Genomic DNA, 14,239 nt, shown 5'->3' with positions numbered 1-14,239 from the left:
TTCCTTATTTACCCACCACAAAAAATTTGCACGGATATTCCTATTAGTTTTGGAAATAAAGTGACGTATATGAATGCATCTAACACGTTTTGCTAATCGGTACAACGTATACTGAGGCAACCGACATGCACCACTATACGCGGCACCGATATTGTCGCGGGGCGGGGAAGTCCAGTTTAACTGGCAGTTGCCTCAGTGTACGCGCTAGCCGTCGCTGCGTGCGGACCGTTAAACTGTTCTACGAACACATAATTTGATAGTATATATAAAAAAAACATGTTTTGGTCTGACAATTGCGGAGGGCAAGACCACAATAGCCGTATTTCTCATAGACAGTCATGGAAACTAAATCCAATGTGAAACCTTTCGTGATCTATTTCGCTATGATTTCTTTGGCAAATGTATGGGATTCAACATAACATTGGTAGTACAACGGTTCCACCCAGTACCAGTACGTGATTCAGTTTCCTCGGCTATACCTACATGTACGCGTGCTAGAAATATAACATTGCAGTATTACATTGCATTCTGGTAGTTGAGCATCCCCAAAAAGAAGGCGAAGGCATGCATGCTTAATTAAAATGAGAACAGTAAATTTCAATATACCTACAGGTTGATAAAAAAAATCCTGTACTATACTGTAACCCATATTAGGGCTACTGATACTAATACGATATAAGTGGGAAAACATCGAAATTAGAAAGTCTTCTTGCGACCACTTCCATGCAAAACTTTTTTTTTTCGAATCACAGTATTTTTCTACTTGGATCATATTAGTAATTAGTAGCCCTAATGTGGTTTAAAGTATAGTACAGGTTTTTAATAACCCCCTATACACAATTTTTATACACACCTAAGAAATGGTACCTGGCTATGTATATGGCGAAAACGGTAAACCGTATGAAGTATAGAAGTTTCCCAAGACTCAGAACAGACACAAAATTTAAATCTATTGTCAAGAAGACATTAATATATAAGGCGTATTATTAAATTAATGATTATATCATGGATAGGGAAATTGGAAATAATTCCGATCCGCATTGGCGAGTGCTTACTCCAAATAGCGAATTGAGAACTGTTTTAAATATGTAGTTGTGCTAAATACTTGTGATTATAGATATCACTAAAATATGATTGTAAATCTGTTTTCAAAATATACCTAGGTTTATTGCCAGACTCTTTCAACAGAGTTTTTACGAACCGGTGGTAGATTTTTTGACATTCATAAGTGCTTGTACAATCTAAATTGAATAAAGATATTTTGACTTTGACTCAATATTTCATGTCAAAGCTTGGCTTAAGCAAAGTGCTAATCAGACTCGCGCACGAAGGGTTCCATACCATCTATACAACTTCATTAGGATTAGCAAAAAAATGGCAAAAAAATTACATTTGTTGTATGGGGGCCCCCTTAAATATTTTTCTGTTCTATTTTTTGTTATATATATATATATCGACTACAGTTCTACATAATCTGTGAAAATTTCAACTGTCTAACTATCATGGTTCATGAGATACAGCTGGTGACAGACGGACGGACAGCGAAGTAGTATATAGAAGTAGGGTTTCCGTTTATACCCTTTGGGTACGGAACCCGAAGAGGCACAAAAAGCTAAACCGTTTGTGGATACAAATGGGTGCGATGCGATATATGTATCACATGAGGAACCTTTCACAATAAAATACGAGTACACATTTGAACAGGAATACGAATCCATTGAATGTGCTTCCATTAATTTAAAGCACTTAATACAATTACTTTTCTTAATAAAACCATTTATATTTCAAGTGAGGTTTTTATAAAGGTATATTTCTGTATTTTGTATAGCACGTTTAAAACATTACTAGCGGTATATTGGTACAAGTGGCATGCTAATGTTAGCGTATATTGATGCAAGTGATAAAACGTTTATAAATCAATAGATGAAGGTAAAAGAGCATCTGTTTTATTGTTCATTGCAAGCCATATAAGTATTTCATCTAAAAATTCATATACAATATAAAAATATCGTTAGATCAGTAATCTACGCATTACGCGGTATACTGGAGCAAGTGGTAATTAGCTCAGTATACCGCACAACTACAAGATGTAAAATACGCGTATAGTAGTGTATCTGCAATTTTCTCAAAAACTATAAGAAATTTCAAAATTCCATGAATACAGGTAGAAAGCAATATTTTCTTTGGAACCAGTGCAAAATTTTGAAAAGTTATATCATCAAATGAGAAAGTTACAGGTTTTGGAACCTTTAAACAGCTCTCCTGTAAATGTATGATTATGCACTTGTACCAGTATACGTAGGAGGTGTCGATATTCCTCAGTCGCCTCTAACGTCAAAAAAAACACTTTTTAAATAAGGTTTGAATGAAAAAATTCATCGCCCGTATGAAGGCAGGGCGAGTAGCGATTAGACAAGTCGTGCAGTTTCTATATTCTAGCTACATACTCGTACAAACCTAAAAGTTTCGTTTCACTTGATGATGCGCACATTCGACCATCGCAATCTCCCGGTCGGGTATGTTATATCGTTACGCATATTTGCTGACGCAATTGTTCCCAAAGCTCCCAGTGGGTCCGTCAACTTCGTCGGGATGATTTTCCTCCGACCAGGAGGCTGGTGGAAGGAATACGGGAATCATATTCGCGCCATGTGGGTTACATTTGATTGCAATTTTGACGCAAAGCGCTTGCATGCTGCTACTGTTATGCAAATTTTAATTTTTTTTCATCTATTTTTACTCTTTATTGTCAAAATATTCGGGTACTTTGTCTGCGGATTTCTCAGCACGAATTTGCAGGATCTATGCATTTTTCTGGCATAAAAGCAGCGTATAACCATCCTCAATATGCTATTATCCTATCGATATCCATAACGAGATTCGTTATTATCAGAAACTGGTATATATGAGAAATTCCACCGAACCCACGCGTCATTGTGTAAGTCTATCACCATAACTTTTAGCTCATGAAATAAAATAATTTATTGTCAAGATGAACTCAAAAGGCAAAAAATAACAGATAATTAATTGCCACAACATAAAGAAAAAGTACATCTAACACTTTTAAGATTATTTGAGCAATTAATTCCTTCAGCACCCTAAGGTTCAATGTCAGTTGTACAGATTAAAACATGCTGGAAGGCCTGTTTTTCCTAGTGTGGTACGGAACCCTAATAAGAGCAAGTAATTTAGAGCCCTGCGAGGCTACGGAAACGACGGACTGTTTAGTTATTTCCACTGCGTTCCTTCAGGATTAATCCTTACGTTGAATGAGTCAAATTATCTTGATGGTGGCTGCGCCTGCGCGGGGCGAGGGCTAAACACAGATTACTCACTTGCTTCCCCTTTTTTACTCGTATCCTTTGCCCTTTGAGGAGCTTTTCCTTGAAGAATGAGCGCACATTTTGACGGTGAAATGCCTTACCGTGTTAAATTGTACCTGTAGCTTTATCTTAGGAGCGAAGTGTCATGATATAATTAACATACATATTTCCCATATTTCTGTGATTTATCACTGCTGTGCAAATGAAATTAATGTCGGCAATAAGTCCTTGGGTCAACATTAACAAACACGTTGGTCGTAATCGTAATACATTGAAGAGAGAAAAGTATAGTATTTGGGAGGTTTTTGGACCCTGTAAATGTTTTTCGTCGGATTTTATAATCTAAATTTAAAAATGTTGAAATACATTTGCAAGAGTAGTTAGTTACACTAAGCAACCATGTGCAGGTGTTCCGGAATTCGGAATAATTCGAAGACAGGCACCTTACGTATAATAATTAAACGTATATGTAATTCAATTGTTTCTTCATTTTTTAACGCCTAACTTTGTCTTTTGCTGTACGTTGACGATGTCATTACGGAAAAAATATATTAATTTGCACAATAACCAAATAAAAAAACATCGTTGAGAAGGTTAACAAACTGCCCCTCATAAGTCGGGGTCACTAGGACAGCAGGGACGCACGGCAGTACTCCCAAACGCAGGTATCGGCAATCACTAGCCCTGCGAGCTGCGTGAGCTGAATATGAATGGCATTGAATGAAAACGGAACGACCCTCCCTTACTCCTTGCTCCCTGGTACATGACTGCCAGAATTGTTATTGTATTGCTAAGAACGCTTGTAGTTTATTCGGGTTACTTTTTGGGGAAATTAGATTTTGCGGGCGTCCTTACGTGCGTGTACTTGTGCGTGTGCCTGTACCCGTATCGGTTGTCCCGGGCATGACAATAATGCCGAATTCGCAGATTATCTGAAATCAGAAACGTGAGCGGTTCCGAAATATTTGCTTACTTGGCACATTTAGATTTTATGTAAACGAACGAGTGTCAAAAATAACTGAAGAGGACGTTAAGGCTTTGAGATTTTATCGACGTTTTTGAGCGCATTGATCATCAAAGTGATTGTTCATCAGCAGAAATGTGGGTCAGCTTATCGCTTCTCCTATCTAAGAATTTGAATCTCAACAAAACATAAACGACATTGTTTGACGTGATTTCCATTGTCATACTTTTTCCACTGTCTGTCTGACGTTATGGTTATGGCTCTGATGGCCATTTGATTAGCCCTAAATTATCTCAGTAACTTTCAGTTCTCAGTCGGCTTTCACTCTAAATTCTTGCGCCTACTTTGCGTAAGAACTGGTCGTTGTGAAATGAAACATGTCCTCCTTCTTAACTTAAATCCTGGTTCAGAACTGACAAGAAATATAGCTGTTGTTGTCGTTTCTCTCCAAGAAGTATGCTATAAAAAGAGATAGATTTAAATTAAAACGTCTTTAAACACGTGTTTTATTTTACGATGTCGCTTTTAGATTAACTAATACCTGTCAGAGAATCGAATTATTTTCACCGTGGTTAGCCAGATACGATATCGGGGCAAGTAAAATGTATGAAATATGATCCGATGTCCGATCGGATAATCTAAAAGACAGGTACATATTATTTCATAGTATCGGCGTCCGATACCGATATCGGATCGGATAATCTGAAAACGCTCTTACACTTACACCAGCCTACCAGCGACTTGCATTTAGATTATGGCTAGTAGTAAGCGGTACAGAAAACAGGTGTACTCGTACAGAGAGAAAATTACAAGGCCTTATCGCTTCAGAGCTTTTTTGTCCAAACAACCTTTAACAACAGAAAAAAGTCCTTACTATTGATTACAGCAGCTGGTGTAATTATAGAAGTCTATTAAGAGCGTTTTCAGATTATCCGATCCGATATCGGTATCGGACGCCGATACGATATCGGGACAAGTAAAATGTATGAAATATTTCTATCTGTCTTTCATATTGTCCGGTCTGATATCGGAGCCGACACCGATATGTTGGCGGCACCATCGGACGCCCGAGGGCTGTCGGACGATAATGTTTGTATGTGTGCTATACGTGTATCTAAATTGTCTCTGTGTGTGCAGAGCCTGTTGCATGGCGGCCATTTTGAGCATGGCTGTATCGGTGCATATGGTGTCGACTATCGGGTGTTGACCATCGTCGTCCGATACCGATATTGGATCGGATAATCTGAATACACTCTTATGGAGTGTCTGTTTATAATACGTAGCTTTTGGATAAAAATGAGGGTGGGCAAAGCACGGGCTTTGACCAGGAGCGCATGAAATTGTGACCGCTGTCCCGCGGCTGGACCGCAGATTTGTTTTTGCCTTTTTTACCGTTCCGCGTTTGATCTCATCTTTTATGCTGTGTACATTTATCGGGCTGACATGGTTTTTGGTTTCGTTTTTTGTTTATGATTGTTGTTTGTTGGGGCTTGGTGATGTCGCTTTAAAGGTATAACTGTGTAATTAACCGGAAAAACACCTCCCCGTATTTACTGATTGAAATATATCCTTCTTCAAACTGAATTTAGACATCTCACGTATGTTAAATCAAAGACATACGAGTCATTACTTATCATAGTAGATTTGTTTATTTTTTAATATTTTTTAATGTCGTATGTGAGCGCGCCGCTAACGAGCGCTAAGTGTCGCGCGCGCCCGCGCGAAAAACATTTAGTCGCGCCCTTGAAAAAGGTGCGCGCTGCTTCTGCTAAAGACAGTCTGCGCCGCGCAAGAGATGCTATCTACGCCTCAATCGGTTGGCGCGAAATTTTGTCGGAAGACGAAGTTGCGTTTGATGAGTTATCTGCTGCGCGTTCGCCGTGTCGCTTCGAAAATTAGTGAAATTGACATTATTCTGGTAATCGACTCTAACACGCCTTATGTACAATAATTGTTATTGAAACTGAATGGTCCATGACACCTCACGTTATGTCCTAAAATCAAAATTAGACATCTCGCAAAGTAAATTCCTCATACAGTCCATCACTTAAATGCATAGCTCCAGTAGATATACACACAGGTATTAGAAACTTTTTTTTGCGTTTTTTTTTGCCCAATCTTAGTAATAAAGACAATTGGTTCGAAACATGTCGGGGCATACCTACTTTAATATAATGTATTGGTCTCATTGCGAGCGCAGCTTTAACCTAAGTACTAATGCGCCCTCCATTAGCTTTGGAGGGGTCCTTGACTCCTGGGAAGCCCGTGGTAATTAATTACGCGAAGTCCTATATTGAGAGGCAATCGCGGAAACAAATTAACACAGCAGTTACGTGATCCTGCAGGCGCACTTGACGTAAATAGTAGTAGCGTGATGCTGTAACTATTCGTTTCCATCGGGGTCGCCTTTTTTTTTTTATACGTTATGCCAGCAATGACAATTGTGATAAAGCTTGTGTATATCGGCGGCCGATCATAAAATCCGTCAGATCTCGAAATTCCTAGGCATATCATGTAATGGCGCGATTTCATGATGTGCCTAAAAGTTGGCCAGGCATTTCACGATGTACCTGAGAAACAATACGGCAGATCGATTAGAGCAACGCATTCGTCGATATTCCTAGCTCTATACCGGGCACATCTTGATATGCCGAAAAAAAGGAAAATTTAGGTACGACGAGCGAAGCGAGGAGTGGTTAGTATGAATTGTGACCAATTGTTTTTTTTATATATAAGAGGTGGAAAACGAGCATGCGGGCCATCTGATGGGAAGCAATCACCGCCGCCCATGGACACCTGCCAACACGAGGGGTGTAAACCCTTGATATTTTTGTTGCAGTAAGTACGGGAAGTGTCAGAGACAAGTTAGTTTTCGGAAAAAATAAGTAAATTCATGTAAGAATAATTACCTGATCTACATATGTCGAAGTCAAATAATTTATTTCGTGATTTTTTATTAAATCTCAGGTCTGATCTGCATGCGAAGATCGGCTTGAAATACGAAGATAAAATAAAAATGACAATTACTTTATTAACTCTGGTACTTTTTTTATGTAACTTGGTTACGTCGGCGGTTTATGTTACTAATTTTACTTTAAAAAACCTTTTACAATACAATACTTAGTTGATTGGCCTCTTTTATGAACGCGATGAACATAAAAACGAGAACAAATTCAATTTATTTAGCTAAAACGCTTTTTATTTGCGTCAGATTGCTAAACACGTTGCCAAATATTTGTACGCCTAACGGTAAAACATAGAGAATCCCTTAATTTTTAAAAATCTTTGTAACTTACCTAAGTTATACAAATAATTCATTCATTCATTCATTCAATCCATTTGTTATTTGATTTTGATATTGGGGAGATAATAGTATAAAACAATTTTTTATTGCATTTAGGGCGCTAGCACTTTTGGAAAAACCAGCAATACCTAACAAAATAAATGTCCCTACGTTATTAATACAAACATAATAATCTTTTCGTGAATTACTAGTAAATCTGCGACACGGTACAATGATTGAAGTCCCTTATTCGCACGAGGCACGCGCTGGAGCCTCACTTACAATCTCTGCTACGAGCCTATATGCTACGCCGTAGCTGCGCTACGAATGTGCTACGCACGAGACACATTTCATATCATTTATTACAGTATGAATGCTAATGTGTGTGTGTGCGTGCGTGTGTGTGTGTGTGTGTGTGTGTTTGCTGGACGGAATTGTATTAAATTAATTATTATTGTGTTAATTAGGCATAAGCTATTTTTTATCACGTGCCGGTATCCATGTGAAATCTCAAAATCTAGTCTAGTCTAGAAAGTTTGTCATGTAAATAAAGCCCACCTGGATTTAAAATAGCATTTTTTTAAAATTCCGGTATTTCAATTCGTCTGACAGTTTATGTGAAGGAAGCCGCTGGTAAAAGCTAGTTATAAGTGTGACCGAAATAGAACACTTGAAGGAACTTGGAGGAACTTTGGTTTAAATCAAAGTATTCTCTGATTCAGCGAAATTCCATTCGTTGCATCACAATGTATGTAACCACCTGTCAAATAAAACCGAATCTCTAGCAGAGTTGTTACTCGTGTACTCGTATGTACTTAAAGTCAAGTGGCTTGTAAGCATGCGTCAGATTTAAATTAACTTTGTCACAGAAGCGACACACGTATTCCCGGCTGGAGCGAGGCCGCCCTAATCCACGTGAATATCGAATCTTATCTGGCTCGATCACTTGCACTGTGTCCCGCGGGTAACCATGGGAATAGCAGACAACGAGCCAGAGGATGGTTCACGTCTCATTAGCTCTCCCAATAAAATAATTGAGAGTTTGGGTTGCGGGGCAGGAGGGGCGGGGGCCGCGGGCGGGCCCCGGGAAGCCTTCAGTGATCGGCGGCCCGCCTGCGAGTCGCTCGCGTGTACCAGGACGGCAGGACGCACGTGCCGGTAGGAACCGAAACATCAGTGCGATCGTGTGTTTTGAATCTAACGGGTGCGGAGGTGGTTAGCATACACGATCTTATTTATGATGTCCTAGTGATTCCCTGTCATTGATAGGTTGTAATTTGCGTTGACAGGACCGGAGCGGTAAGACACCAAATGTCATACTTATTAACATGCGTTATCAGCGATGTATAAATTGACGTTTAGTAGTAACTATTCACCTACTGACTATCGGAGCGAAAGGATTTTCAAACGTGTATCCGACAGTGTAGCAGCGGGATGAAATTAATGACTTTATCGGCTGCACTTAACTTAGTACCTATTTAGATTAGCAGATTACACAATATTAATGCCCGTTGTCTAGTGCCATTGTTTAGATGTGACAGACATTATTCTACGAAGTCGTAATCAACGGATCTTTATCTCTGCGACGCCTGCGTTTGCTCGCTAATGGATCCATTCGCTTCGACATCTGTCAAATGAGATTTTTCTCTCAAAGATGTTTATTGCAACGGATGCTTTTCACGGATTAGACGAGGCTTCATTTTACGTGCACTGGTGTTTACACGCTGACAGATGTATTAAATGGATTGATTCATCTCGGTTGAGCGATCGTAAAAGCACTTTTGACGTGATTCGTGGATTTGGGGTATGCAGCAATACGCGGATTGATTCGTACGAAACACTCGGCGCCGCGCCCCCCTATTGTCTCCCCCTTGCCGGTTAATTGAACGAATCCGAGCAGAAACTGGTACGTCGCATATGTTTAATTTCGATATATCTGTAACGTAATATCGTTGTTATTTGTTGTAGCTATCGCCGAGGATCGCTTTGTGAGCGTTTAGCGTGGATAATTTATGTTGCGTGTTTTATTGGAGTTATATAATACCAGGGCGGAATGTATTGGTGGAGTCGCGTCGCTAACCATCTCGTTATTCGAATTCTGCGGGTTCGTTTATGATTAAGCGGATCCTTTTGTTTGGTTAAGCATTGATTTGCGCTGATTGGGTTTAGGTTTCCGGTTGGCTGGGCCTGGGGGGATGGATTAGGGTCGCAGGAGCAGGCTGGAGTGGCCGGCTGCCTACGCAAACAGCGCGTGCGACGCCTGGACCTAAGCTCCGCTATTATTAGTCAGTTTTACACGGAATTTGGGTTTAATACTTAGTCGCGAAGCAGCGTTTGTGTTTTACTTAGCAAATAGGGCATGTTGTGTACACAGTATGCCTTAATGTCTTACCCGAGTCCCTGAATTAAGGTCTTCCATTGAAGTGGAGACTTGCGAAATCTACCAGTCACATTACCAGGCGCGGTGAGATATTCTACTCTTCTGTTATTAATAATCTAGTCTTTCGCTCAAAGCGCTTCGCTTCATGTTTTATAATGCGGACTGCTACGGAATAGAATTCACTTCCGTCGACTGTTTTTTCGGAAAAGTACAATTTAGAGCTAAGTATTCTGAAACCAGAGTGGATTGGCTGTTAGGTAATAAACCAATGAGTTACACTTAACCACTTACCATTAAGTGAGATAGATATCAATGGCTGATTAGTTTTCAATAACAAAAAAAAATGCTCAGAAGAAGAGTGTGTCTGGTACAGAATATAATTAATACTGTCGCGTCAGAAGTAACGTAAAACAAAATCATCTACATACATGATATTTTACTATGAAACTGGAATTAAAACGTTTCACACGGACAATGCGATCCCCGTAATCAAGATTGGGTTCCATTTTTGGATCCGCAAAATCGTAATTTGGTAGATCTGCGCCTCATCGCGGCGTAAAACGATTTATTATCTCCGAAAACAATGCGATCCGCTGCAGGGCGGCACCCGTACAATCTCTGCTTTAACCAGTCCGAATGGGGTTTAAAAACATTTGTCCGTTATTATATTGAGAATTATTACAATTTAAAAGCGTAATTACTGCTTCGGTGTTGTGGTTTGATGTGTGGTCACTTTAATACACTTGAGGAGAGGTTACATGTTTATTTTTTATCATTTTGGAGTTTTACTACAAGACACTTACCTATTTTCTCGTATTTGATATATGAAATTTTAAACTTTCATGCTTTTTGAAATAATTTGTTATATCTTAGCCTTGACGGCTGGCATTGCATCTGCAATCTCCAGGTGTCACAGGTGTTCGTAGATGGTGGCGACTTACCATCTGGAAATTAGCTTGTTCGTTTCCTATCCTATCAAGAAGTGCGAAATGGGTGGCGACTCCGAAATTAAATTCGATGTTCATATCGTGTCCTCTCTCTCTCTCTCTCTCTCCCTTTAAATACTGTTAGCGTGAGCGAGACGCCACGACGTATTAGGCCTGCTTTCACAGGTATTCCTAATGGCAACAGCTCACGATACCCCGCATGTCGGGTATCGTGGCAACAGCGTCGCCTCGCGGCAACCTGCAAAGATCTTCCTCTTGTTGCGATCCTGGTGGTCCAGCTAATAAACCGTCCGTATGTACGTTCTTTGATTCCGTAATCCATCCCTGACTGGCCAGGCGCCACGTCCTCAGATTTAATATTATATGTGTCTACATATAAATGCAGTGCACCTAAAATATATATCCGTGGGAGCTTTTTACTTCATGTATTTTAGTTTACTCACTGCCCTGTAATGTACATTTAGATGTGATTAGTACCCATAAAATTTAAAAGTAGTATAAATTTTATCGTGTTTCCGTTTTAAGAAAAACATTCTTTTTCGCTGTCCTTCCTTGTAAATTCCGAATAACTCACGAGATGCAAGTTCGCGCCCACGACCCTCTGCTTGAGAGACCATAGGTTTAACCACTAGGCGTAAGTCGTGGTAATAACTTATTGTGCCAAGTGCCGACACAATTTTGCAGGCATTCGGACACCAGTTCGCGTTTGAAAGTATGAAGTCGCTATGTCTACCTCGGCAGCAGATCCGCGGCCGGCCGCTCCCGAGGCCACCGCAAATATATCTCGTTGAGTAATGCGTCGCATTTATTTGAAAAAGTAATTACGCGTGCTTTAAATAAAGCCATTCCGCTTGATATATGAATATGAGACTCGGGCCGAATATTCGGCAGCCGAAAATGCTTGATTTGCCCGAGTGCGTAAAAAATTGTCCCGCCGAAAGCATTATTTCCTATTACACCCCTGAGTGCTGAGTCCGTTGTCTACTTTACATTGTCAGCTCTTATGATGATTGACTGGTATTCGCGGGGTTCTGTTGTCAGGATTGTCGTAGCGGGATTGTTCGTAGCGGGCGCTACGGCGTAGCTGGCCTGTAGCTTGATGCCGCGTAGCACTCAGTGAAAGTTTTTGCTTTTAATTTAACTTGCCGTGTTAGCATGGATCAAATCTTGAATATAGAATTCAACCCATTTACAGATGACAATGCATGTAAAGGAAAAAGCTTGTATTAATAATTAACTTTTTACAGTCGCCATCAGATATTTTGGAGCGGCCGAGGTGATCTAAAATATCGGAGTATGCGCTGCAACATCCACCTCCCATATTTTTGATCACCTTGGACGTTCCGAAATATTTGAATCGAGGAAAGTAATCGCGTAACAGAGTGAAACTTATTCATAGTCATTTTGATGATGATTCCTTTGAGAAATGTATGAATGGAATGTCAGCGTGACATTTCCAGCGACAATGTTCCACTTTGGTACTTTAGTAGTATTTTACTTACTAATAATTTATTATACTAGCCGTTACCCGCGACTCCGTCCGCGTAGAATACGTTTATCGCTATCCCGCGGGAATTATGCAATTTTCCGGGACTCAAACTATCTGTATACCTAATTTCATCTAAATCGGTTCAACGGCTTAGACGTGATTGAGTGACAAACATCCAAATATCTTCACAAACTTTCACATTTATAATATTAGTAGGATGTATTGAAACTCTACAAGTCTCTAAAATATCACGGGACAATTCACACCAATTGACATAGTCCCAAAGTAAGCTTAGCAAAGTTTGTGTTATGGGTACTAAGCAACGGATAAATATAATTATATAGATGTAGATACATACTTAAATACATATTTAGCACCCAAGACCCGAGAACAAACATTCGTATTTTTCATACAAATATCAGCCCCGATACGGGAATCGAACCTCGTACACACAAGCTTCGTAGTCAGGTTCTCTAACCACTAGGCCATCTGGTCGTCAAGTTAAACGAACTAATATCACGCCACAATTATTATAGTTGTGATTATAAAGTTTGAGTCTTCAGCAGTCTCATTACAACTCCGCTCAGGTTCATGAATATGATAATACACGTTCGCAACTATCATGTGTTATTTGAGCACACAGCCAATAGTTACTGGCGCGGCGGCGGACATGCATAGGGCTGCAATAGTGCGCGAGAACGTTCGAGGCGCGCGAGCTAAAAGATCTCTACGCAATACACCGTATACGATGACCGTAATAGGAACGTATCAGGCACGGAATGTAACGCGATACGGACTACATACAAGGCATAATGTACGTATGGTAATAAAACAACGTAGACTTCGGTACAGGAGGAGTCACTAATCACTAAATCACAGCGCGCCACATCAAAGACTCGGTTGTTTGCGCCGATCTCTGCCACGCGCGAGGGTGCAGGCTGTCTGCGACGCAATGTTTTACGGCTTCGAATATATTAACATGGGTACAAATGTATAACCATGACTATCTAATTACTGAAGCAGTACAAAATTTGAATTCAGACGAACATCAAACAGTTTAAATCTCTGGAAACATACACTACCCAGCTTAGGTAAACAAAGTAAACCTGTTAATACTAATTACAAGCATACCATTCTGTCGAATTTCACACACAAAATTTGACAGACGAGACAAACGTTTATAAACTTGTACATACCTTTAGAATATCAGTTAGGTTGATGTCATCCAGACCGTCAGGTAGGCGCGCGATAAGATAATTCTTTGAGGCATGTCTAATCGGAAATGGAATCACAATCTTTTTCAGCACTTTCTGTACCACGGTTTTAAGACGGGGGTAGAAAGAGATGACGAAAGGGATCGATTTTCGAATTTCATAGTAGCCCTTCTGATTCTCGGAGTTACATCGCTCAAAATGTTAATAGAGTGCGTCGAAACATCACGCTGAATTTAAAATACGCGTTGAAGTACCTCACATTTCATAGCAAATTACACACACACACACAAACATCACGCCTGTACTCATATTCCCAAATACAGGCAGAACACACGAAACGTTACCGCTTCGGAGCCACTTTAAGCAGTTTTAGGTTTTAAGTTTGACAAAAACGGTACAATAGTGACAGGTTGCTAGCCTGTCGCCTACGGTATACCTTAACCTCCTCAGCCGCCTCTTCGACTTCCACGGAAGAAAAGAGGTGTAATTCTAACCCGCCACTTACTACGCCATTAACTAGTTGTAATTAATTTGCACTAAAGTTTTGAAGCAATACGTAGAATGCGTGTGATGTGAATACAAAAATCGGTTCCTATGCTTTAGCATCTTCCCCGTTCGTCCCCCATTTCATCCCGTTGA

General features: G+C 40.0%; 2 protein-coding genes across 2 annotated transcripts in view; one reads left to right on the top strand and one right to left on the bottom strand.

Moving 5' to 3' along the window:
* The window catches only part of LOC141435915 (uncharacterized), a 57,454-nt gene that overhangs the window by 28,426 nt on the left and 14,789 nt on the right, over positions 1-14,239 (top strand). The window lies entirely within an intron of this gene.
* Positions 1-14,239, bottom strand: part of LOC141435916 (uncharacterized) — a 31,102-nt gene that overhangs the window by 2,481 nt on the left and 14,382 nt on the right. The gene's annotated exons all lie outside the window — the stretch shown is intronic.

The sequence above is a fragment of the Choristoneura fumiferana genome, chromosome 15, assembly GCF_025370935.1.
Source record: "Choristoneura fumiferana chromosome 15, NRCan_CFum_1, whole genome shotgun sequence".
Classification (NCBI taxonomy): domain Eukaryota; kingdom Metazoa; phylum Arthropoda; class Insecta; order Lepidoptera; family Tortricidae; genus Choristoneura; species Choristoneura fumiferana.
This window is presented reverse-complemented; position numbering and strand designations above follow the sequence as displayed.